Source organism: Tachypleus tridentatus, chromosome 3 (genome assembly GCF_004210375.1).
Source record: "Tachypleus tridentatus isolate NWPU-2018 chromosome 3, ASM421037v1, whole genome shotgun sequence".
In the NCBI taxonomy this organism is placed as follows: Eukaryota; Metazoa; Arthropoda; class Merostomata; order Xiphosura; family Limulidae; genus Tachypleus; species Tachypleus tridentatus.
In genome coordinates, this window is record NC_134827.1 from 71,590,933 (window position 1) to 71,618,671 (window position 27,739).

General features: G+C 30.3%; 1 protein-coding gene across 4 annotated transcripts in view; it reads right to left on the reverse strand.

Moving 5' to 3' along the window:
• Positions 1–4,176: 4,176 nt before the first annotated feature.
• Positions 4,177–27,739, reverse strand: part of LOC143247138 (uncharacterized) — a 65,879-nt gene continuing 42,316 nt past the window's right edge. For all 4 annotated transcript variants that reach the window (XR_013026393.1, XR_013026392.1, XR_013026391.1 and 1 more), the window contains 2 exons: positions 12,989–13,094; positions 4,177–6,242 (listed from right to left, as the gene is read on the reverse strand). The gene's annotated coding sequence lies outside the window, so the exon portion shown is untranslated. The remainder of the gene's footprint in view (positions 6,243–12,988; positions 13,095–27,739) is intronic.

The window sequence follows — 27,739 nt, forward strand, 5'->3', positions numbered from 1 at the left end:
AAATTACAGTCAAATTTCAAATCACTTAATTTCCTTCAATCAATCTTGGCTACTTTCCTCTTTTTCGAAACAAGGGTTTCCAGTCCTCTCTTCCGAGCTTTTTTTCTCTCCTTCTCTGAATGGGCAGCTCTCTGTGCCTCTGCGGCTTTCTGGACTTTTTCTTTAGCCAAGGTGGCTGGGCCAGATTTCACAGAACCATAGGCCTCAAGCCTTTCTGCCCTTTTTTTCTGATTCTCCCTCAGCTTTGAGGTATACTTTGAAGCTGCTGATCTAATGTCCTTACGCATTCTCTTGTCTACAGGATCAAAATGAACATCTTTCCTTTTAAACATTTCAATCGCTGTTGTTTCTTTGGAGCGTAGAGAATATTTTATCGTCTGGTATGCACATGATGCCAGACCACGAGACGAAACGAGACTGCCTCCAAGATGGCGGTCAGATTTTTTTTTTCTGCAATAAACATTGAAAAAATATGATTTCTCCTCAAAACCACCTACCCAGCCCCCAAATCGCTCATATTTTCTCCTCAAATTTACACGAATCTCGTGGGTGATCGTTGACTGTTTGAAATCTGCGTTTCAGCAGAAAAATGGCACGCATGACTTTAAGAAATGGCTGAGATTCTCTTTTTTGCCATTTCCTTAAAAACTGGGAATAAAATCTTTTTAGCCTTACTTACAGAAACATCATGCATTTTCAGCCTATGTCTGGTAGATACATTACAAATTCTAAAGGTACAGGGTGATAATTATACTCAGAGATCCAAATACTCTGATAAAGTGATAATTCTCTGGTCCAGGGCAGAAAAGTGATGAGTCATTCATGGAAACTCATTGTACAGCTCGCCATTACTACAGGTATCATCAAGAGCTATAGCCAATCTCGTAGGACACCTCTCAGCTTAAAAACAACCTTTGTCTGGTAGAGGTAATCCACCAATGGTACACTCAGTCTTTCTAAGCAAGTTTCAGTGACTTAGACCAGTGCTTGAGTTGTGGTTCTTTGGCTTATGTCAACCTGGTAGTCCTGTATAGACCTTCGCAGATGGTCTTCAACTAGACAAGTGTCAATCTATATCCACAAACCTCAGTTAAATATGTTTTCCTTGCACCAAGATTTGTGTTCAGAGAAAAGTTTAAATCCACTGGTATGGGTGTTCCAAGCACTGACTCTGTGGTTGTAAGATGATCAATGCAGTGGACCTTTGCAGCACATGCAAAATCCAATGTTCAGAAGAGGAATTCCTTGACTCAACATCTCTCTCTAGCAATGAACTGTCTCTCTTGGTCATGATTACTTCTAATGATAGAATAAGCAATTCTTCCCAGAAAAATATACCATTAAACTCAGTTAACTCAACTTGGGACAGTACCCAAGTTAGTAAAAAATCCCACAATAAATCCTGTGGTCACAGCACCAAAACCTTTCCTTTCTATCTTCTTGAGGAAATTTCTAATGATTTAATTTCTTTGCTAAACAGAGACTGGTCTATTTAATAATAGCAAGAGTTAGGAGTATTCTCAGTTTAAAAGTTGACAGACTTTTAAGTGAAATAAATAAACTGAACACACTTGATTGAGTGAAAAATCCTTACTTACAACAAAAACTGTGTAACTGCATACACAAAGTATACAATCACTTTCTTTGGATCAGTATTCAAACCAGCAGTTTTCTTCCTCTCAGAACATCTCTATAATTAGCCAGTTCATAGGTTGGGTATCAAGTAAAATTCTTTACAACCACACATAAATAATGATTATTAACATTTTTTTCCCTTGAAATTAAACAAAAACTGTAAGCTGCCTCCAAGACACCTTGATAACAAAACTGTATAAAAACTGTTTGAAAAGTAATATTTAATTGAGAGGTCGAAGTTTGTTGTAACACAGTATGGAATCTGAGTGCACTTGAATGGCTGTGACAACAAAAGAACAATTTGTACCAATACTAATGTGTAATTGACAGAAGTTTGTAATAATCAGCAAGGTTGGGTGTATTTGAATGAATGAGACAAGAAAGTGACAATCTGTTACCAACAATGAGGTAATATGAACTTTCCAACATAGTACAGATAACGTAGTTTTTCTATGAAGCTTAATGGTTGCTTCAATATTTTCATACAAATGAAAAAAAGTAAAATACACAGTAAAGTGAAAGTGAACTCCAACTATTGACAGTAGAATGTACTGATTCCAATTATTTGAGAAAAAAGATCCGAGTACATTAAAGTGTCAAGTTCATCACAGAAAATGAAATCAGTGTTCATGCTATTTCTTTCTCCAACATACCTATGAACTGACATGACTGTGCACTTACATTCTTTGTACATTTAATCTTATAAGCTGATGTTCATGTATTGTAGACAGTTTATGGAAGGTTGGTCAATATGAGGTTGAATACTAACCTCTCATGTTTTGCAACTTGCAATGTGAAACACATTTTTTACTATGACTATAATACTGAGCACAAACAACTATGGAGCTAAAAGATTCAATGAATTTTAAGCAGTGTTCTAAAAATTGTAATTAACTTAAATTAAAAATAGCTAGTTAATATAAACAGTAACCAGAAGTCTAAAAACTGTCTATTCTTTCAAGTTCTAAAACTTATCATTGTTTACTTATTACTTTTTTCTAATTTTTCACAATGATAGTTTTGAGAGAAGTCATAGTATTTTGTACATTGTTGACTACAGTAAAAAGCACTGTTGTGGATACCACAGAATTGAATAAGATCAAGGTGTTTTGTATGTTGTTGACTGTGGTAACAAGTAATGCCAAATCTCCCACAGAATAGAATATACCTAGATGTTCAAAGCAAAAATAGAAACTTCATTTCAATAATAATAAAATCAAGCTACGAGCTCTGATTCCCCGCTGATTTCTCCAAGCCCGTTCCCTTGGCTGTGGTTTCGCTAGATAGTAGATAGGGGCAGTGGGAATCTCGTTAATCCATTCATGCGCGTCACTAATTAGATGACGAGGCATTTGGCTACCTTAAGAGAGTCGTAGTTACTCCCGCTGTTTACCTGCGCTTGGTTGAATTTCTTCACTTTGACATTCAGAGCACTGGGCAGAAATCACATTGCGTCAGCACCGTCCGACAGCCATCGCAATGCTTTGTTTTAATTAGACAGTCGGAACTACTGAGAAGTAGTGAAATACAGAATCACTTCTGTAAATAGGTATGTGAAAGTAAACATTACAGCATTAATAATTTGTAATATTTACATTAGAGAATGGAAAATTTCTAACATGAATATTTTACTACAAATTAATGTTTGTAATGTTTCTGAAAGTTTCTGCTTGTAGTAATTTAGAAAAAAACGTGCTGCCTATGACCTTCCAGATGGGGTAGGAGTGATTACTGATGGTGTGAAAATGTCATTTTCCTGTGCTGAGCCCAACTATGGATATTATGCCAATTTTGACAATAAATGCAAAATATTCCATATATGCTATCCACACACTCTGGCAGATGGCAAGAAAAAAATATATCTGTATAGCTTCTTCTGTGGGAATCAGACTATTTTTAATCAATTGACTCTTACTTGCACTTATCCAGAAGAGGCTCTGCCCTGTCCCAATGCTGCTGATTTTTACTATGTGAATGAGAATTGGTATTCCAGATAAACTATTCTTGACTGAAGAGAATGTGGCCAAAGCCAGAAAACTTATTGGTCAAGGACAGAAATGATAAGCATCACAACACAAATAAATGTCCATCCTGATTTTTAAAGCATCATTAACACTAATATTAATACAGGTTCTTATAGGAATTTATTATAGGTTGTCAATATCAAAATCTATACATTTTTAAACTGGTTTATGTTTACAGCATAAAAATTCCAACATACTTTATGAATAGTAGTAACCTGTTGGATTTAACTAGTTAATCACATAATACATCTATTAACTCAAAAAGTTTTATTAATTCTTTGTTGAGATATTTTAATATCCTTCACATGATCTTTGAAACATTGAGTGCAAAACTACCTACATCACGTCTTCTTATAACCAAATTGAAAACTGTTCAAATGGTGAATTTGTGTATATAAAAATCACAATAAAATAATTAATTTAACAAATTAATGATTACTTCCTGAAGTAATTGCTTAAATGTAATGTATGGGTTCTAAAGACTCGTGTTTTCACATCCAAAAAATAAAACAAAGTATACACAAAGAAAAAATGTTTTATATTTTTCTAGTATTTTTTACATCTGTTATTGTGCCAAAGAACACAACACTTACAGAAACTTCAATTCTTGATTTCTTTTGAACAGTAACTAGAGTTTACTATTTTCTACAATGTAAATAACATTAAATCTAACTACAATTTATTGTAACTTAGTAATTTACCTTATCTCTTCAGTAGTTTTATTGAAAAATAGAATATAATTAAGTTATGCAGCAGAATGGAATGTAATTTTATCCTAGCATTAGAACACAGTATAATACAATGTAGTTTTACCTTAAAACTAAAATAAAATAAAGCTCAAGTATAGAGTTGAACTGAATATAAAAATAACAAATACAATTGAAGTATGCAGTATTATGAAATGTGTTATGTTACTAACAGAACACAGTTAAATTGTAGAGTTGAATTGAATGAAGTTGTAATTGTTTCCAGCCAGTGTCAAATACTTCACATCATTTAACACTGCATTATTCTAGTTCCCTTGATAGGCCAGCAGTAACTTTTCTGACTTATAAACACTAAAACCTGAGGTTTTATTCCCCATGGTGGAGAATGCAAACAGCCTATTGTACAGCTTGCACACACAAAAAAAAACAAGAAACAAACACTATTATAACAATATTGATGATGAATAAATGTTGACAGTTGTATAACAGACATATTTATCATAATAAAATATAAAACTCTGTATGCAAGTTGCTCTCAAAGACAAGCCTTTTTTATTAATTTTGTTTATTCTGAATTAAAAATATTTTTTTCAATCTAAAAATCAATGTGCTTTGCTAAATTTTTATAAACAATAATGAATTACTGTTTTTTTTACAGCTGTGCACATACATTATAGGTTATCCAACCATAGGACTGTAATGCTATTGCGTAAAACAATCGAAATATGATAAAAATATCAGTCTGCAATGGTATAACATAATGTTTAGGGACCAAATAGTCTATCTCAGCTATTCAATCATCTAAACTACAAAATAAATAAATTTAAAAAATAAAAATCTTAAAGCCAGTCCTTACCATTTATATACTCATTTAGCTTTCTCTTAAACTCACTTAAATTTATTGTATCTGCAACATACAAAGGCAACCTATTCCAGATGCCAACCACCTTGTTAAAAAAGTAAAACTGTCTTAACTGAAGATGACTCCTACCTTGCAAAAATATATATTTGTGTCTCCTAATTCTACTATTCTCACTGTTAAGCATGGTAAAAGATGATGCATCAACACTGTAAATTCCCTTTACAATCTGAAATACCTCAACTGGATACCATATAACTTCTTTGTTTTTGAGAAAACAATCTCAGAGATCCTAATCTTTCCTCATATGATAACCTCTCTATTCTATTAAACCTTTTCTGAACCCTTTCCTACAATTAAAAGCCCCTACTAAAGTAAACAGCCTAACACTGAACACAATATTGAAAGCGTAGCCTAACTAGTTAAACCTACAAAAGCCATGAGAGAATTTTCCTTCTATTCCAGTACACTAACCTTACTATTAAACAGGTGACAAAATACATCTGAGATGATACCTTACATTCACACCCTAACAATTTGATCCCTTGCATGCATGTCTATGAGACTTGCATGTCATTAGTCTTGAGCTCTCACTTAATATCACATGAATTGTGTTAATGCATAATGACACAATTTCGTTGTGCAGTAACTCCCCCTAAACACTTGTGCTCAAAATAACCATTCTTTTCCTTGGTATTATCTAGAATGGACGTATTTTTGAGATGTTTAATTAATTGAGTAGGATTTATAATGGCTTATGAAACTTAAATTTCACTGGTTTCTTTTATTATTAAAAAAAAAATTTCCTGCTTGCCTATTATGAATTCTCAAAGGATGGTAACTCCTGCTTCATCCCATGATAATGATGATTTTCCTAATAAGGGACCCATGTCTACTGTGGTAACTGGTAGCTAGTGTGTCAGTGGAAGTTGTAACATCCATTGTTCAATGTGTTATGGGTTCCTTCATGCATGTGAGCATCCTTCCATCCATTTGGTCAATATTCCTTCTCCCCATCTAGAACATGATTACGAGGATGATTATTTGACTGGGTATTTATTGATGGTTTATGGTATTAACAATTGATTAATGATTACAGTTTAGTGCAGATTCCTGGCAAACATAGCATTGTTTTAAGTAAATTAGTTTTTACTGACAGTTTATGGTAATTTGGCCACAAACTCTCTAAATTATAATGTTGTTAATAAGAGAGAGTACATGATAAACACAGCATTATTTTAATCACACTTACAGTTTACTGACAGTTAATGATAAATGTAGCATTTTTAATAATGTTATAGTTTAGTTGGTTTATTGTCAATTCACCATTCTATTAATTAAAAAAGTTAGTTGAGAGATCATAGTACAAGTAGTATTCTTTATATTTCATTATAGTTTAGTAATAATTCATGGTAAATGTATCATTCCTTTACCCATGACAGTTTAATGAATGTTTATTGTTAACATAACAGTCTATTAATCACAATACAGTTCACCAACACATCATGGTAAATGTAATATTCTTTAAATCATATTCAAGTTCTGTTTCAATTTATGGTAAGTGTAGCATTCTATTTGCAATTACAGTTTAGTGACACTTCTCTTAAAATTTACACTTTATTTTTAATGTAGCATTCCTTTAATCACAGTGAGTATAGAGACATTTCATGGTATAAAAGAACATATTGATGAAATTAAAAGTATAAAAAGACATCAACAAAGTAAAAAAAGGCTGTAATGACAAAATTGAAGCACAAAACACAAAAAAAATAAGGTATGATATTAACATAGAACACAACAAGAGAGACAAAATAAAACATCTGGAAGATGAATTTATCAAATGTAAAGATTAAACCAACCATACCTCTTTCTTCATCTGTTCAGAAGTTACAACCTCACACTTATCTGGCCTTCACCTACTACAACTACTGCTATGCCATTTGTGACTGCAGAAATGGACTACTCTAGCCAATATACTAATAAATCAAGTTTCAGAATTTAACAACAGAATATAAGGAAGGTATCATGCAAGTCATACCTCAGTTCAAGTCAATTTCCAGAGTAAATAGGTAAAACAGTGAACAAGATATTTTTCTTGCTGTCAAATTAAATACAGCTGATTTACTGAAATAAACTTTTCTGTGTTCATGATGTGTGAATAATTAGCATTGAGGAAAAGTGCAAACTGAGAACTGACTTCATGCAAAGACACAAATGTGACGTGAGGAAGCGTCACAGTTTCTGATTGTGAAATCCTTGTGCACTACATGGAAAACTGAACTTCATGTGACAATAAAGAGAGCAGTCATTATAATCCCAAAAAGGGAAATACTCATAGTAAGTTCTGTTAAAATCATTTTTTTCTTGTGACTAGACCATAAAGAAACTAAATACTACAGTATGTCCTCGTGGATTAATGGATTGTAGACCTCATATGGAACTGAAAAATAAATGCCATCAATAGAGCTATGAACACAAAGTGCAAGTAAAATCTGTGCAGGACATTGCATCTGTGAGGTTCTACAGGTAGTACTTCCACATCAAAGAATATCATAAATAGTCACTTTTGAAGAAAGATGTCAGAAGGCAGATATATTCTTCCATAAAGACAGCTTCCCATCTCCTTTACAATAGCTCTATGACTGGGATTTTGAAAGTATTACAATTAATCAATACTAGATTACATAATTTGAACACAGACTGTCAAGACACCATTCTCCAGTGGACTTCAGGACTTAGGCTAAACAGATATGTTTAGTCCTAATAGATTAGTTAGCTAGACAATTTTCACTGGCAAAACAGTATATGTCAAATAGATATAAGCCAATACGGAACAAGGAGTGAAATAATCAAATATTAGTCCATGATATCACCTACTGTACTTATGAAGATAAAGTATGATGCCACAAGATTCTATATGGACTACTGAAGGGTGAATGGTAAAGATTAATTCTACTTTGGATGTTCTATATAAATTAAAATGTTATTCAATATTGGCTCTTAAGAGTAAATATTGGCAGAAGCATGTTGATTAAGCAAGTAGAGAGAAAACAGCAATTACAGAAGGAAACATATTGTAGCAATATGTGTTACTATTTGGACTATGTAATGCAACTGTTACACTTCAACCTTAAATGTCAATCTGGATGCCATGTGATAAACCTTCACTGATAAAATTCTGGTATGCAGCAGCAGGTCTAGCAAAGTTGAAAAAAAGAAATAACCATCCTTAACACAATAAGCAATATGTAGAATGATACAGGAAAAGAAATGAATCCTGCTGCTGCCATAGCTATGTTCTACATATCCAATAATATACATGCTAAAAAGGACAAACAATAACCATTTTTTACATGTACTACTATTGCTCTTAAAGAGATTGAAATATGTGGGGGTAGCCTTTGACAGACAACTCAACCTCTCCAATACGTCAACACCACGATAATCATAGCTACACAGGCAACAATACACAGCAGTTGAAGAACACCATCTGTTTATACTTTACTAGTCTTATATACACCATCCTGGATATTGCACAACCAATGATAAGTTACCTGCTACATAGTTAGAATGAAAAAATATAAAATATCTGTTTAACCTTTCTGAACTGGCATCAATGATATTTCTGGATTTTTTCATCCTCACAGTGGAAATAATCACTTGTAACATACTTATATCAAACTTACTTAACAATACTGTATTTCAGCTTTTAAAAAAATCTTTTCATCATTTCTGTCATTAAATTTCCAAAATATTGTTGTGAGCCATTTGAAAAAAAGAGAACATATTAAAAATATTTCATTTTAGAATTTCAATCTTTTTACTGATCAGAATACTCCATTTCATATACCCAGAAATGGGAGCTTGATATCTATTAATATATTTTAATATTTTATTTTGCTGATTGCAGTAATCATTTCTAGCCAAAAATCATAAAAAAAATACTGCATGAACTGACAAAGATTATCAGTGACCTATGATCTGAAATTTAAAAATGACATCAAGTTAGGTAATTAGGTTATTTTATTTACATGCATTGTTTGAATATAATAAAATTAATAATATTCATTAACTGGAAATTTGAATCATCTGATCATTAATGCTGTCCTTTACCATAATTACTAAACCTAACTAATATTATCTGATCATAACAGAAAATTTATGCAACTTTCAAACAAGTATACTTTAACTGAAAAATACTGTCAGGAATGAAAAGAAACTCTAAAGATGCTATGAAATAACTCAAATTGGTGATTTGTTGCCAAACATTATCTTTCCATTAGATTATATTGTTCTTCATTGTCTAAAAGTTGTCTTGTTAATTTTACAAAAAAAAAACTTTCTCATATTACTTTACTTACTCAACTTTGCTATAAATATTTTATAATTTATTTTATCCATTGGTATTTAAACTTTGCCCACAGTTCTTTTGAAACTGAACTTCATTAGTAATTGCTCAGATCACACACACTGAGAGACTATAAAATGGTGGACAAAAAAAGACTGTACTGACAAAATAGGTAAAAGAGAATGGAAAATACATAAGAAACAAAACATGGATAATTATATTCTGAGGAGATGGTAGCTTCTTAACAACCATAAACCTTTTTTTAGGAGAAACAGAAAAAAAAAGTTTGATGTTTATAAGCAAGACTTCGGAATTGTATAGAGATGGGAGTTTGAACATATTTTTTATTTTGTGTATTGCACTATAAAATGTAACAAAATGACAATACCAACTCTAAAATATTGAAAATGTTGAAACACAGTAAAATTGTTCTTAATTTTGAAATTTGATATGCATTTGACACCAGAAAGGTGCATATCAAGCACAGGTGGCAAACCAGTGACTGAACAAATCATAACAGGTTTCACATACATCGTTCATATGTTATCAATATCAAAGCCCATACACCAATGGAAGTAATCATAGAAGAAAAAGAAAGAGGTCTCAATTATTTTATACTCCCTATCCTTGTTATCACTGTTTGTGTTAATTTTCATATAACAATAAGGGTTTCTTGATTCTACAAGGTCTAACTATTTGTGGTAAGTGTAAACTCACATTGTTGTCAGGATAATTACTACCTACTATATTTAATTATTTGTGTATAATTTCATCCTAATTACTAACTAGATTTATTATCCCACATTTTGACTATTAATCTGCTGCCTTTTTAGGGAATTCCTGAGAAGCACTATTTCCTGTATGGTTAGTAGTTGCTGTAATTCAACCTTGGGTCATATTGATTGAAGTATTATGTTATCCAGTTACAAGCTAATACATCAGATAATTTCCTTTTCTCCCTTATGAACAGACTTCATGCTCTTCAGAGTCCTGGAAATTTCAATAAACAGTAGGAATTGTTCAAAAATGGTTTCATTGTTTATGCTGAAGAGACAACAGGAAGAAGAAGAGAAACAAAGAGTAAGATGGATTACAGATTTTACATGGAAACTTACTGGTGGAAGAAGATGCTGCAAGACCAGAAAAGATCAAACAAGAACCATAGCAACAGAACATTACCAACAACTGTATAAAGAGAAAAGAGTTGCAGAATGGAAAAACTAATTTGGATTGAAGATAACAGTAGAGAGGCTCAAGAAGCAGATTGAGAGAACTTACTGTATTATCTAGCACCCATAATTACATTTATGCTCTGGTTCATAATGCTTAACTTTAGTTTGACTTTCTGTCTTTGATACAAGGACTGGTGAGACTGTCATAGTTCAAATAGCTACTACTTTCACCCTTTTAAAACTAGTTAAAAAGTATCTTTATAACACTTACTGTATTTGTGAACAATAACTAGCAAAGCAAGTGACATTTATTATTTTACTCAGTTCACATACTTAATAAACACATTATCAATTAAAAAAACTTTTTTAATCCTAAGTACTGAGCATTATTTTGATTCTTCACAATATTTGTTACATTTTCTAAATATTCTTAAGCACTTTACTTTCTCAGCAATTCATTAAGAAAAAATTATCAAAATTCAGAGAAATAAGTACTAGCAGTGGACACATGGAATATAACTTTACAGTAGTCTTTCTTGTTATATAAACAGTGACCCATCACCACCAACGGTATTTCATATTCACTGGTTTAAAAATGTTGTTCAACTAGCCATTCCCTAATAAATGTCAGGCTTCACCATGCCCTGAAAGTATCCATTTTTTTCAAGCATGAAAGCTATTTAAATAAGAAATGGAATAGTAAAGTTTTGAAGTTCAGGTATTTGTAAATATTTGTAAATTATCAGCATTTTATGTTAAATGTTCTACTGTTTAGTTAGTTCTGCATATCATTTTCTTCACTGAATAACTTGTTTATCCAAGTTTGATCTGTGTATTTTGTGAACTATATGTATATTTTATAAACTTCAGAAAAATATTCAATCTAATATGAAATAGTACTTGATGTGTTGCTTGGTTATGTATGTGTTTAATACAAACAGTTTCAAGTACCTGAATACAACAGTTTCCTGTATTATGTGCAAATGTCAATGATATCACAGAGGTTCATATTGACTCACTAGATCTTTAAAATGTTTACCACTAAATGTAGCCACCCATTTGAAATGATAACCACTATAGCACTAACAATATTCAAATATGAAATTATTTCACCTTTAGATACACTTTCATATCAAAAAAAGAAAAAAAGGATAAAATGTTGTTTATTTTATATTATAAACTTCCAAACATCTCATTAAGAATGTGATTCTACAGATGGCTTGATAGGTGCTATCATACTAGCTGCCAAAATTTCATTACACTTGAATAGCTATGGAGTGAAAAATCTTAGAGATACATAGCCAGGCATAAGCTGTAAAGATTTCAGGTGTCTGATGGTGTCGGAGTCACTCCAAGTCTACATGCATACAAACTGCCACTTCTATAGATCAGTGCTTCTCAAAGTGTGGCACACACACCTCTGGTGGTACACAATATGATTTTAGGTGGTAAGTAGATGACTTTTTTAATTTAATAGTTATATATATATATAAATTTTAATGTGTATTAGAAAAAATTGAAATTTTTTTTTAACATTATTATCACATTATCTGCCAACAATTAAACACTGGTTATTATTCAGAAGGTATGCACATTATCTGGTGCATTCATCAGCTACATGCTATCAGAGATGATGTGGAATGACATACCAAGAACCACATTCATCAGTTAGTGTTAGACAAATATTCTGAAAAAAGTGAGTTGATTTAAAGAACAATATTAAGCATCATTAAATAATAGTACAGGTGGTATATGCAGATATGGCAAAAATCATGAAGGTTATACACAATTGACTGAAGTTTGGGAAGCACTGCTTCAGCTTACAAAGATAACCTTTTAGTTGCATAGCAGACTTTCCTGATCAACATTAAGTTTGTTAATGAACTTGCACCATTGAGTTTCCTTGTTAATATTAAGCATGTGTATGTAATAGTACCTAAATTTTGCCCATTTTCACATACTTGAACAGCAGAATCAGTATTTAGCATGTCAACCTTTCCCCATACTTGTGTTTAACAATACATGAAACTTTAGCCTATCTTTGGTCACTGGAATAACAATTAGATTCTTCATAAAAATGTCAAAGTTCTCTCAAAGATTTTGACAGTATACAGGTACATATTCTGTCACTGAAACTCTTGATTAACAGGCCAAACTTTACCCATACTTGTATAAGATTTTGCAAAACTTGATCCCATCTACCCATTGGAATAACTAGTCACTTAAATCTGTTTTCAGCTTACCTTTTCTTTCTCCACAGATGAATGAGCACTTGTTTATCCACATTTCCTTGACAACACTAAAACATGCTTAAGCTGGCAAAGGTGCAGGATATTTCATCATAAACTCCTAAATAAATTAACAATATAAGCATCAGTTTGTAATAAGTACAGCAAATCATATGATCATGACTCATTTTTGTTTTTAAGCAGACTTACTTTAAAGAAAAGATTTTGTTTCTGCTTATAAACTCCTATTCCATAATTATGTTGAAAAACGACTTACTTAGTTAATATAACTCCTTTACCAGGTATTTTTTTTTTAAATGATGTTTGCATCATTAATACATAATAGCATAAGTACAGTGTAGTGGAATATTAACAGACAGCGACTAGATAATTATAAGTATCATATGTTTATCTCTGCCTCTGTTATTATGTAGGTATTATTGAATGGCATCCCTACTATCTTGTTTGCATCATTTTTGAAGAATTAATATTAGCCACCTTTACTTCTTTTTCTCAAACATTTTCTTTACTTTTTTTTTAATGCAGTGCTTCATTAGACATAGGAATATTATAACTAAATTTTAAATACAATGAGATTCCAAAGGTAATAATTACTTATCTATTATTGGCTGGTAATTCTTGTTTCACCCTGTAGTTAAGCTTTTTAAAGGAATACCTGGTTTCTCTAAGAAAGCTAAGGTGTAATGATAACACTGTTTAGACTAGAATTGTGTTGCTTTTTTTGTTATTATTATTATTACTAGCTATAAAAATGGACACTGTTTGAAATTATATCACCCTATGTGAAATTGGCTGACACCATTTTTTTTTTGGTTTTGAGTTATCATACAATGAAAAAAAAAGGAATTCAAACATTTTGTTATGATATTTACAGAAACTCCCAAAATTTGTGACTCAGTTGTGACATAAATATTGTTATAAATGGTAACACTGTAATAGTATTGTACAGTTCTGGACGACCTATTGAGATGTTTAAAATATCATTTGCTTGATACCTGTGATAACATACAGTTACTGCAGATCCTATTTAATGTAATATATTCTATTAAGGGTTTACTGTTAAAGTATGGTTTACATTTTATTTCTAAGTCATATTTATTATGGCGTGATCTAAGAACGTATTTTCAGAGATGACTGAGTTTGTAAAAACTTCTACTTATCATACACATTGGTAAAATAAACAAGACATCATAAGTGTGATAGAATTTATAAACTGCCTTTTTAGCAATTTCCCTGAGCACACATTTCTTGCAGATACTGTTACTCATAAATATTATGAACAATAAACAGAAGTTTGTTACGAATTTATCATACTTTTACAACATGTCAGATATGTATAATTGCTAGAGAAGCAAAACTTTAAACAGTTGGGTAGCATCTAGAACCTAAAAATACAATTTAATCAGATAATGTGCAATAACATAAAAATACAGTTCAACTGCAAAGCATAATTAGGCAAGTAATATAGGTGGTGTTCATAAATGTAAAGCTATAGTTAAACTATATGATGTTATGAGCCTAAAAATACAGCAAAATCCAGTATGTACACTGAACTTCTTCTGTATAGCATCATGAAATAGCTGAATTATAAAGAGGTGATAGTAAATTGCTAATCAAAAATTTTTATTTAAGTCTAATGTGAGGCAATAGTCTTTATCTTAGTAATGCATGCATTTTAGAAAGGTTAAAAGCTGTCAATTAAATAATTAGTTAATGGGTCTAAAATGTATGGTTGCCAGAACTCCAGAATCACAAGTTTAAAGCTGGCACTTGATATCAAGTTTGCAATATTCGTAAAACAACCAATATGATAACCTATTTAGTCTCCCCCCTCCAAATAGTTTGGCAATTGACTTAATTATTCAATGTAGTTATACTAATTTATTACACAAAATAATCTGTTGATATTACAACCACTACTGAGAAAAGAATACACCAATTGCAATTAATGTTTCTAATTATCTAAACAATCCAAATAACCAAAATACTGTCACAAAACATGGGTACTATGTTTATAGTGTAGCCTTAATATATTACTTACTTATTACAATTTATAAATATTACCATTGTTACTTAGGTGTTAACCACTCATCTAATAAAAAAGTTAAAGTTAATATTAATTTTTTGCTCAAACAAAAGTTCATGGATGAATAATTTGATCATTTAACCATTTATGAAGGAAATGACTAAGCATGAACTAATATCAGTCTAACAATATGTAAAACTACTAGTTTATTAACCTATTTACACAAAGAGGACTGACTAGCTAGTTGGGAAGCTTTGAAAAAAAAAAAAAAAATTGGTTGTTCTCATGTGCCATTTAAACATTGCCTAATATGTTTGTAGTTTCTTTCAGCCTGTACTGTGAAATGCAAATGTATTTTAACTATTCGCTTAAAACAATTTTTTTTACTTATAAACAAGATTATTTATTTTCCAAGTTTTTCCCGTTATTGATGGAATAAGAAAAGTATATTCCAAAATTTCTGTAATTAAAGATGATTTTATCTGACCAGGATTTTAAGGTTACCTATAAGTTTGATTTACACTTTATGACTCAATTTATTCTCTGCAAAGAGAGTACATAATATCAAGTTTTCTTGCCAAACAGTAAATGTCATATACCATTTTTCTGGAACAAAATTTTTCACTGTATTACATTATTTATCAGCACTGAAAAAAAACAGTCTTTACTAGTATTATCACATGAATTTAAGGGCAATTATTTTTAATAAAGAATTACTTAATTTAGTTTTAGTACAATAGTTTTATGAAAATTTTGTATGGAAAAGTCCAAGGAATACTATTCATCATATTTTAAGATTGTTACATGTTACACAATGCATTGTAAATATGATACAACAGTTTAGGATTTAAAATGTAACTTAATCCTAAATTTTAGTACCTGAACATGTTTTTACATGGAATTTTAGGCAATGTAGACATAGCAGGTTTGTAAACTTTAATAGATTGCAACTGCTTAATGAAAGATAAGATGATGCTTTGGCTTCTGTACCAAGGTTTCATTCTGAAGTTCTAAGCACAGATCTGAAATGCACTTTTCTTGAAGGAGTAGCAGTCCATTAAAGTTTTTAAGGTTATATATAGATGTTAACCATATCAAAAGGGTAATTTGAAAAGGTCTTAAAAACAAACTGTAAACAGAAGGATTACTCTCATGAGAGAATAAACAATTTGTTGAATATAATTCAGTTAGATGATTAATTAAATTAGTAAATCTCCTAATCACTCAGTTCTAGTTCCTCCTGATGCAATTTAAATGTGCAACAATAAAGTTGAGTTTTTCAAAATTGTTCCATATGTAAAATAGTCAAGATATGTTGTTAAAATTTCTCATATGATGTCTAACTATTCTAAGGAATATTAGATAGAACACTGGTGTAATTTTCACACAGTACCTAACTTAACTTAAAAATCAGCAAAATAAAATTAATTTTCACATGGTTTCAAGCTTATCTAAGCAATTACTGAAAGAATACAGGGATAAGTTTCATACGACATCTAGATTATCCAAGGAATCACAGACAGGGCATAGGTGTAATTCTCATATTTTGTTTCAGGATTTGCAGTTGTGTAAATCCTAGAAGGTAGTGAAATTTAGTTTTAAAAAAATTCTACTAATAAAGAATAAATAGTTTTTAATAGGATTTCCAATAGTTATTGCAAGTCTAACTTCAGTAACAATAAGCTGTACCATTTTGTTTATTTCAGTTTTGTGAAAAATAATCTCATGAAAATGTAATTCAATGAAAATTTCACCACCAAAACTAATCAATAACAGACTAAACTATGTAACTCCATCTATAAACATGTTTCACCTGAATATTGTGGAAGGACATTATCAGCATAAGATTCATTTAACAAAAATTTTAGATGTATCTTCATCACAAATGCTTCAAAAATAGCATCTCTATCCCAAGTCCTTCACTAGTTATTGCTTAAAATTAGTTAAGAGATAAAAATGGAAAACAACTGGGAACAATATCATAGAAAGGTGTCATGAACCTAACTACTATACATGAAACAGTAATATTAACCAACATATTAACATATAACTTATTAGATCAACTGATTTTTACAGTAATCAGTTATGACTTGGATATTTTAAATGGTATTTTACACTCCATTACTCAATATGTTGGCATTGTTTTCTTGCCTTCCTATTTTATTTTAAATCTTAAATGAATAGAATTTTTAAAGAAAGAGGTTCATGATTTTAATTTAATCATCATATTGTGTGATGTCTGATCTACATGAGAACAAGTAATTATTCGAAACAATTACTGTTATAAAATTTATTTAAATACAAAAAATGAACAGGCTGAGCACCAAATTCTAATATAAAGGTTTTTTGATTTTTTTATTTCTTAGGAAATTTGTTAAGAATTAAAAAAAGAAGTAAACTAGGGACAATGTTTAAAAACAACATAATGAAACTGTATGGAAAAACAGACAACAATAATAATGTGTGAATTTTGTTTAGATTCACATTGTAACATGAATTGTGAAATTGTTTTTGTGCCTTGCAAAGGAAAGACAAATATATACATTTTTAAGGCACAGTATTTGCAAGATCTTATAACTTATTAAACTAAGATGGGAAAGGTTGAAGTGTACTTAATGAATTTTATCAGCATTTTGTTAGTAATATGTGGCCATATTCCTTTTAACAGCATTTTTATTTTTCATTTCATTAGTTTATTTAAATTAGTTGTTTTTTCAATAGCATGTATAGTCATACATCAGTTATTTAATTCTGGTGAAGTTCATGTTCTTTTTAAATCAGTAAATTAAATGCCAGAAATAATCCTCAAAACTCCTGGATTTTGTTGCCATTAGCTTGTATGAACCATGAATTTAGGACAGTATATGTACGAGAATTTCATATGGTGTTCATCTTAATGAATCTGGGAAAAATAACATGCAAGGTTCATGTGGTGTCCAGTTTACTAATCCATGACAGGATACTTAAAATATCCTAATTTGGTGACAAGTTTAAAGAATATAGGGCAGAATAAATTTTCTCAAGTCAGCTTACTTCCCATTTTAATAAATAATTGTACCTCAAAATTGAGATAAACTCAACTTCTAAAGGAAGAAGTAAAATAACCCTTTACAATTAACAAGTTTGTGGTGCCTCTTGAAAAGTTCTTTCAGACAAATAAAAAGGGTGTATAAATCTTAACTTCAATGGTTGGTAAAAAAGCAACTATTAAAATAATTAAAACATCCCCTATTCACAAAGAAAACATGAGAACATTAAAGTTGAACTGCTATAGCAAGCAATTCAGCAACACCATACAATAAAAAATGTTTATTTCACTTCAACAATCCTTTCACACAAAGAAAACATTACAGTTTACCTTCCATAATAAGATAAAGAATCTTTACAATTAACACCACCAATATGTCCCTTCAACAAACCTCTCACACAAAAAAACAAAACAAATGACAATAAACCTTAACTTCCACAGCAAACAATAAAATAAACTGTCATAATTATCACCATTATAAATTCACTTCAACTATCCTTTCACACATAGAAAACAAAAGTACATTAAACTTACTTACAAAGAAGATACTTTGTGATGTCTCTTTAACAGTTCTTTATGACAGAGAAAAAGTGGTATATAATACTTCAACTTCACTAGGAAGCAACATAGCACATTATTACAAATTGCAATAAAATGATGTCCAATGAGCAATCCTTTCACACAAAGAAAATGAGAGAACATTAAACTATAAATTTTAAAGCAAGGAAAAAATAATGTTTTACAATTTATAATGTTGTGATATCTCTTAAACAATGCTTTCACATAAAAAAACACAAGTGTACATTAAACTTTAACAGCAAACAATAACTAACAATTAAAAATTGTGATGTTCCTCAAACAATCCTTTGAAATAAAGGATTCAATGCAAATATAAAGACAATGTGTTATAATATAATACTGTATGAATACTAATAAAGCATTTACAAGTGTACATTAAACTTTAACAGCAAACAATAACTAACAATTAAAAATTGTGATGTTCCTCAAACAATCCTTTGAAATAAAGGATTCAATGCAAATATAAAGACAATGTGTTATAATATAATACTGTATGAATACTAATAAAGCATTTAACATTTATTATAGTTATTGTGTTTCTCCCTTCCTCATTCTCCTCTCTGCTGGCCAAGTTTCCTCTTAGTGATACTTTGCATACACTATAAGGTTAAAAATGTGTTAATTAACAATCCTTCAATTATTATATTAATATATCTCCCCCTTCCATTTCTGATGAAGTTTAGGTTACAACACTTCAATGAGCTCCTTCCACCGTGATGACCATATAATCTGGTAAGGCTGTTGCTGCTACATACTTTACCTGAAACTAAATGTTTTTCTATTAAAATATACAGCTATAAAACTTCTGCCTCATTTTTGCCATCTCATGCTTTCCTGATTCTGACCCCCTCTTATAATCAGGTTTAAGGATGGTTACTCTCTCTGCAGTATCTATATAAAATTCACAATAATGCAGAACTAGTTGTAATTTGATAATTACCATCAGCCATTATCATGCCTACCAATCTGAAACTAGAAACTGTGCTTGGTGCTACCTTCTAAAGTAAAGCTTAAAGACTTCATTGTGGGAGACAGCCAAGATGTCTGTATGATGTTTTATACTTTTGTGTAATATGGCTGAGATCATGCAGAATTGTGTCTTAAAGAGCAGGAACCCTATACTTAACCAAATAATATGCACCATTAATATAGTATTAACGATAAGTTAATAATAACTGTGATACATGTGTCAAGCTTCTCATATAAACATTAAATTACATTCATAGCCTGCATGCAGCTATGCATGTAGTACTTTATAAGGCTCTGGAAAAATCACAGACTCCATTAAACTGTTATTTGTTAAGTAGTCAAATAAGCTTAAAACTACCCTACACAATGCACAATGATGTGTTTAGTAACAGTTCCCAGGATTTATTACAACACTTCCAGCAATTTTTGCTGGAGGCTAGTGGAACAGTGTCAAATAATGATAAAGAAAATCAAATGGGTGATCCCTATTATGAACCACTATCATGATGGCTCATGATTAACAGCATTGCCTAAGACCTTGAAAAGTCCTCTTATTCAAAGAAAACAGTAAACTTTAAATTACTTTCAAAGCACTTAAGTAACTTATACAATTAACAAAGTTGTGATGTCTCTTCAACAATTCTTCAAAGAAAACAAACTTTCACTTCCACAAAGAACCATAAAGAAACTATTTAGACTTAAATACAGCATAATGTATCTTGAATTATCCATTCACAAAAGGAAAACAGGGATACAATAAAGTTTACTTTCCACAGAAAGCAATAACTCTCTTTCAGTTTGGGGTTGTGATGTTGCTTAAACAGGCCTTTCAGTCAAAGAAAATAAGAATGTATAAAATATAAACTTCCATATCAATTAACAAAACAGTTCTTTATAATAAACAACTTTGTAATATCTCTCAAAAATTCCCATCACAAAAAACAAAATACAAACTAACTTTCATAGCTAAAATTAAATAATTCATTACAATTAATAATGGTGAGACGTTCCTTGACTAAATCTTTCACACAAGAAAAACAGGTATATATTAAAATAAAACTTCCTAAGCAAAAAACAGAGGTACAATAAATAACAATTTCAATAGCAGGAAAAGAAAAAAAATTTATATAAAATCAAACACGTTGTGATGTCCCTTGAATAGTTTTTTTTTTCAGATGAAGAAAACTGGGATCTATAAAACTTAAACTTCCAAAGGAATCAGTAAAGTAACTTTTTGTTATTAACAGCAATATTTTCATCATTCTAACAAAGACTATAGACTTTAAATTCCTAAGTAAGGATTACAATATCTCTTGATAGTTAAATACAATGTTGTGTATATGCAATAACCGTTCCATAAAATGAAAACAAGATTTCATTAAACTTTACTTTTCAAACCATGAACATTCCTTTCACACAAAACAGCACGATATCTAGTATACAGAGAAAGTTACATCTTAGTCACAATACTATACATGTATACAATATAAAAAGCAATGTATGTGGTTATTCTGAAGATCAAAAACTTGAAAGATAAAGACTATACAGGTATGAGATGTATAATTTATTTTTGATTCCAAACAATACTGTAATCATGTGTAACCGTATCATTTACATCATTAAAGATTGACAAGACACATGATATCTAGTAGACAAAGTTATATTTTAGTTGCAATAATATATGTATATTATTTACATCATATACATATATTATTGCAACTAAAATATAACTTTCTCTGTGTACTAGATATCATGTGTCTTGTCAATCTTTAATCTTTCATAGCAAGCAATAAAGCAATTATTTACAATGATAAAGATTACATGTTAGTAACAACAGCTTCATATAAGGAAAACAGAGATACATTAAACTAACTTTCTAACCAAGCAGAAAGGTAATGTTTTATTATGAATAAATGTTATGATCTCTCATGAACAATCCTTTCACATAAACAAAATAGAGGTAAATTAAACTACCAAAGCAAGCAATAAAATAACTCCTTACAAGTGAAAATGCTGACTTCCCTTTAAGGAACCTTTCATATAAAGAAAACAGAAAACTAATATCAATATGAAGCATTAAAGTAACTCTTACAAATAATAACATTGAAGCTTCTTTTGAATAGTATTTCACACAATGAAAACATTTGTACATTAAACTTGGTCTTTGTTAGCAAGAAATAAACTATTTACACTTCAATAATAAAAATAAACTAATTCTTTACTAGTGAGAACACTATGCTGCTCACTGAACAATCAATCCTTTCACACAAACAAAACAGTAAAACTGTCTTTTTAAGAAAGCAATACAGTAATTCTTTATATTTAAGAACACTGTGATGTTTCTTTAAGGATATTTTCACGCATAAAAAATTTAAACTTTTATAACAATCAATAAATTAACCTTACAATTAACACAATTGTGATATCCTTCAAACAATACTTTCATACAGAGAAAATAGGTGGATTAAACCTTAACTTCCGTAGCAAGCAATAAGTAACTATGTTAAACTATCATCACAATTTTTACACCATGAATTAAATCTATTAAAAAATATAATAAATCTTTCTGTTAAGAAAACGGATTTTATTGTTTTTACGTACAATTTATAAATTGTCCTGTCACCAAAGATTTTTGGTACTTTTTCTTTTGTGATTTATGGTATGACCTCTTACCCTTTTGAATAGTTTTTATGTTGTAACTGGGTAAGTGCACTTCAGGTAAATGTTCAAGGCAGAAATTCTCAAACTGGGGTCTCAAGGTTGTTGTAGGAAAGATGTGTGGTCATAAGATATTGCAATAATGGATATTTCAGTGTATGTACAGTAATTTCTATCACTTTGTGTGTGTGGGAAATTGAGAGGGAGAAAGAGAGGGAAAGTAAGTCATCCAAGTCTGAAGTATTTTCACAAAAGGCCCAACAAAAACTTTTTGAGAATCCCTGGTCTAGGAAATCCTCTTATAACTGCATCCCTGATAAACTCTGGATGTGGTCTCAACAAGGGCCTCAGTTTCTTCAGGAGGTTAATTTACTTCTGGTAAAGTTTTCACTGTAGCTAAAAGGGCATTCTTCACACCATGTACTTCCAAAGATGATCACAATGAATGATCTTTGGTTCAGACCACCAATATTTCTGGATACTGCTCTGTTTCACATTACATGTATGATATTGATTAGTTGTACTTCTATCCTTATTGTCACTGGAAAACTGAAACCAGGGTGCAATTTTCAAATAATGATAAGGGTTCCTCGATTTTTCAACATTTAGCTATTTGTACAAGTCTAAACTCACACTGTTGCCATGGTTAGTAGCTTATGCAATCACTTTAGTTAACTGTTAACTAATTTAATTATTTAGATGTTTTATTTCATTCTAATTACCAACTAGATGTATTATCCTGCATTTTGACTTCTAATCTGTTGCCTTCTTTAGAAATGTTCTGAGAAAAACAATTTTCTGTGTGGTTGGTAGCTGCTGGGATTCAATCCTGGGACTTCTTGATGAAAGTAGTGTGCTATCCAATGGTTAGAATATTAGTTGCCAAAAGATAGGATTAACCCCCCCTTTTTTTTTTAAATATCAATCCAGCTTCTCCATTTTTTCAATAAATTTCTCGACTTTTATTGCTGGATCATGTGAAACAATGGTAGCTGTAAAACTAATATTGATCAACATTATTCCCATCAGCATATCCACTGATTCATATTTTGGTTTCTATAAGTAATGTTCTCCTTACCTCAAATGACACAGAGAGGTTTATTCACTAATAGAATATCATCTCCTGGTCCATTACAAATGACTGATTCACCTGTCTTGCAAGTAATGTCCAAACTTTCCAGACTCATAGTAGTTTCATTTTCTGAACATCCTTTGGAAGCTGTTTCCGTAACACCTGGTGATATGTCCTAAGTTACAGCTGAATAAACTAGTGTGTTGTGGTTTACTTCTACTATTCTGAGTAAAGTTGTCTAATTTACCATTGAATTTCTTCTAGAGTTTTGAAGCTTTCACTGTACTTGTGATGATCTCATAATTACTAATTTTTTTTTTATGACTGTAATTGAAGCAAATTCTATCACCAACCAGACAACATTCTTTAAAGATGTGCACATACTTCACTTTAAACTAACTTGTTTAACATCATTCAAGAAATCATCTGAAAACTAAACCATTACTTCACATACAGCATGTTTGTCCAAGATCCAATTTTACCTTCTCCTCCTTTGTTCACTGTGCTTAAAAATTTCCTTCTTATATTACTGTTAAATCTTTTTGATAAGGAGACCACTTCTGTATGGTAGTTAATATGGTCCTATGTTGTAAACTTGCTTAACTCTTTTCATACTGGTTAGTGTCATATCCCTTGATTTCTTCCCTTTTTTAAATTTAAATATGTGATAAAACAGTACGAACCTCAGTATTAAACCTACTAAATAATATCTAGCCTTGGTATTAAAAATCATAAAATAATAGTATTTCCTTTTCTCTTAAAAATTGTTTTATTGTTGATCAGAAAATTTCATCTTGCACACATCAAATTAATTTCAAATTATTTACTTAAATTTATTTTATACTTTATTTTGGTAACTGCAGTAGTAAACACTTTTGGCTGTCAATTGTAAAAACAAATAACAAAATTGCATGAACTGACAAAGGTTTACAAAGTGGCATGCCATAATGGTAGTAGGTCAGAACATAATATTTCTGCCAACAACATTCTTTCCTAAGATCAATTTATATCTAATAAACAGTTTCTTTTAAATAAATTGTAAGTTATTTTACTTACCTACATCGCTCTTTGAATATTATAAACCTACCAATACTATTCAATAAAAAGTTCAGTCATCAAATACTTTGTCATGGTTTAGCCTAGTCTCCAACTGAATAAACTAACTTGCTGTCTTGTCACAAAATTTCTGCAGATTTGAAACAAATATAGTTTAACTTTGAAACACACATATTAATGAAAAGAAAATATAAAAAAGTGCTTAAATTTTGGTTTATTCCAAAGTTTTCTAAGCTTCCCACCAATTTCTGCTATTCTTCTCAGTTAGATGTTGCTTTAATAATTCTTAAATTAAAGATTATTAAAGATCTTTAAAGATTATTTCTTAAAAAATATTAATCACAGAACCATTTTGAAAAAACAAAACAAAACTGTTGTTTACAACTGAAAAGTGTGCAGAAACCAAGTTGCATATTTTTTTTCCATTTTATTTACAAATTACACTAAACAAGTATTAGAAAATGACAAAATATCAATTTAAAATATTTTACGATACTGATGAAATAATTAGAATTAATATTGACATCTTAAATGGTGCTTCAATTCTGGCTAACTTCTGTACATTTCAATGAAGTAATGGTGTAGCTTGAAATTTCTGCACTTATAGCTAATACATCAGTAGCAATAACAAGTGTTGGTCAGATGGGTTCTCATGTTCCATGACACAAAGATATTAATTCTTGAGTGGATGCAGAAAAAGGTGTGGCTGAATTTTCTTTGGATTTATCCACTGTTAAATATTTTTATCTTGGCACTAATGCCCTTCCATACGTTTCCTTTGGCTTCTTCATTTGTTATAACCCTTCTCTACTACTTTGATGTTCTTTTGTACTTCAACTTTATTATAAACTTTTTTTTCCACTACAATGATGTTCTATAGTATAATTTTTTATTGCTTCCTCAATCTTGTCTTGACTCAAATTGTTTTTCTTTCTAATTCTTCTATAAATTTTATCTGTCATCCTCATAATATTTCTATCTTAAATTTCTACTTCTTTATTCATTTTTTTATTTTTAGCAAGTTGCTTTATGATCTTGACATTTAGTTTCTTTTGCTCTTGAACTTTATTTTTTCTTTCTTCAGAATCTACTTTTTGGTTCACTCTAATTTCTGTCCTTTCTTTATTTTCTTTTAATTTTCCATTTTTCTTTGTTTCAACTGCTTTACATTCCAATTATCTTATTTCAAGTATGTTGTTTATTTAAACTTCAACCTGAATTTATTTTATTTTTATTAAATTAATCCCAAATCCAACATTTTATTGTAACGGCTCCTATCATTGTATTATTCAAGACCACGAAATGATAGCTAATTTTTATTCCTTTATTTTATACTTCTAGAACTTATACTTATTTAATATTTAATGATAGGCCTACTTCACAGATAACTCATAAAAAGTCAAGTTACTAATTTTCACTGAAAATAACTACTTTTTCTGATATACACACTCAAAAAATAACAACCGACTATATTAACAATTTCTCCAACTTATTCTCCCCTAACATGCACTTTATATAATTAAAATTCTTTCCTAAACTCTCAAGATAATTTAAGATCACACACACAATCATTACAACTTTCTCATAATAATAAAGACAGCCTACAACAATAAGATGGAAATCGTACCAAACTGCTTCTATGTTATGCAACAAATTCCTCAGAAAAGCTTGATACCATACAGAATTGGCTCATGTTTTGTCACTGATATCTTAAACATAGCATCATATCAAAGTTGCACTTGTGTTCTGCCACTCATTCCTAAGATTAGCAAAAACCAAATGAAAACACCCACATTCTGTCAATCCTTATAACAGTTTCAAAATGTAAGAAAACAATTATGTTCTGTAATTGGTTAGACATTGTATGAACACATAGTGTTCTGTAAGTGATTCAATACAGAAAATTCACACTGTATGCACATTAAACTTGTGTTTTGTTTTTGATTCCTTAGATGAGCTTCACATCAGATGCATATTAAACTCCCCATTTTGTCATCGAATTAATTCCCGAAATAAGTTTTACACTATATGAAAATTAACTTTTGTCACTGATTTCTAATATAACCTTCACACCATATAAAAGTTAAACTGTTATCACTGATTCCCAACATAACCTTCATGCCAAATGAAAATTACAACTATATTCTATCACCAATTCCTTAGGTTAGTTTGATACAATATGCAAATTATACAGTACTAATTTCACCTATTGCATCATATTTAAAAAAAAACCAAAATACTTAACAATAGACACCAAAACCTAAGACTAATTTTCATTTTAGATACTCAAATTGTTCATTACTTCCTCATTAAACAAAACAAAATATTATTTGTAATTGTAAATTAAATAAAAATGTACATAAACACAATAGTTTTTGTTATGATTTGCAGATTATGTAGTTTTGCAAGCTACATTCCCTTGACTCTACATAATAAATACTCCTGAGATAAATATGTTTAAAAATTAACCTTTGCCCCTTTTTTACTCCAGATTAGTAAACTATTCAAAAGTGATCACAATTTTTGAAATTATTTTATGTAGCAGTAAAATCTACAAGTAAAACTAAGTACTATGTCAGAATTGACATATACAAAGCCATAGCTATCTCAACCTTTATTTGCCCTCTAGGCATTGATAAATCTTAAGAATAGCACACCAGTCTTCTATATCCCTATATTTTTGTGTCAATGCAGTAACGTGTGCTGATCATATAACCACCCTTCACCAATTCCATTGCACCCTTTGTATTAGTCCTCTCTCCCATTGCAAGACAATCCCAACTTTTGACAATTGACATATACAAACCTAAAAATGCTAGCAAATCAATATTAAAAATTTTTAACACCTGAAAAAGCACTTCCTCTGCTTCCCTATAGCTATATATAAATAATCTCAAAGTTAGCACTATAGATTCAAATTTTAGAATCATAACTTTGAAAATGTTAGTTTTCTGTCAATCTTTTTAAAAAACCAGTAAGCAGTAGCAAGTGGAGTGTTGCATTTACCAAGTAAATCCATAAACTTATTAGAAATACAAATTAAGAAACTTTTTGAAATGAATGGTTATGAAACATACCTCTAAAATAATATAATTGATAGAAATGATAAACTAGAAAAACCAATTTAAACTAAAAGTTAATATTTTCTAACATTGAAAATGTATTCCAATAGTTACTTACCCCAACTCTCAACCATAGCTATCTCAACCTTCATTTGTCCTCTAAGTATTGGTAAACCTTATGACCAGTACACACTAATCTTCTATATCCCTATACTTTTGTATCATTGCAGTAATATGAACTGATCATATAAACACCTCCACTAATCCAACTGCATCCTCTATACCAGTGCAAGTA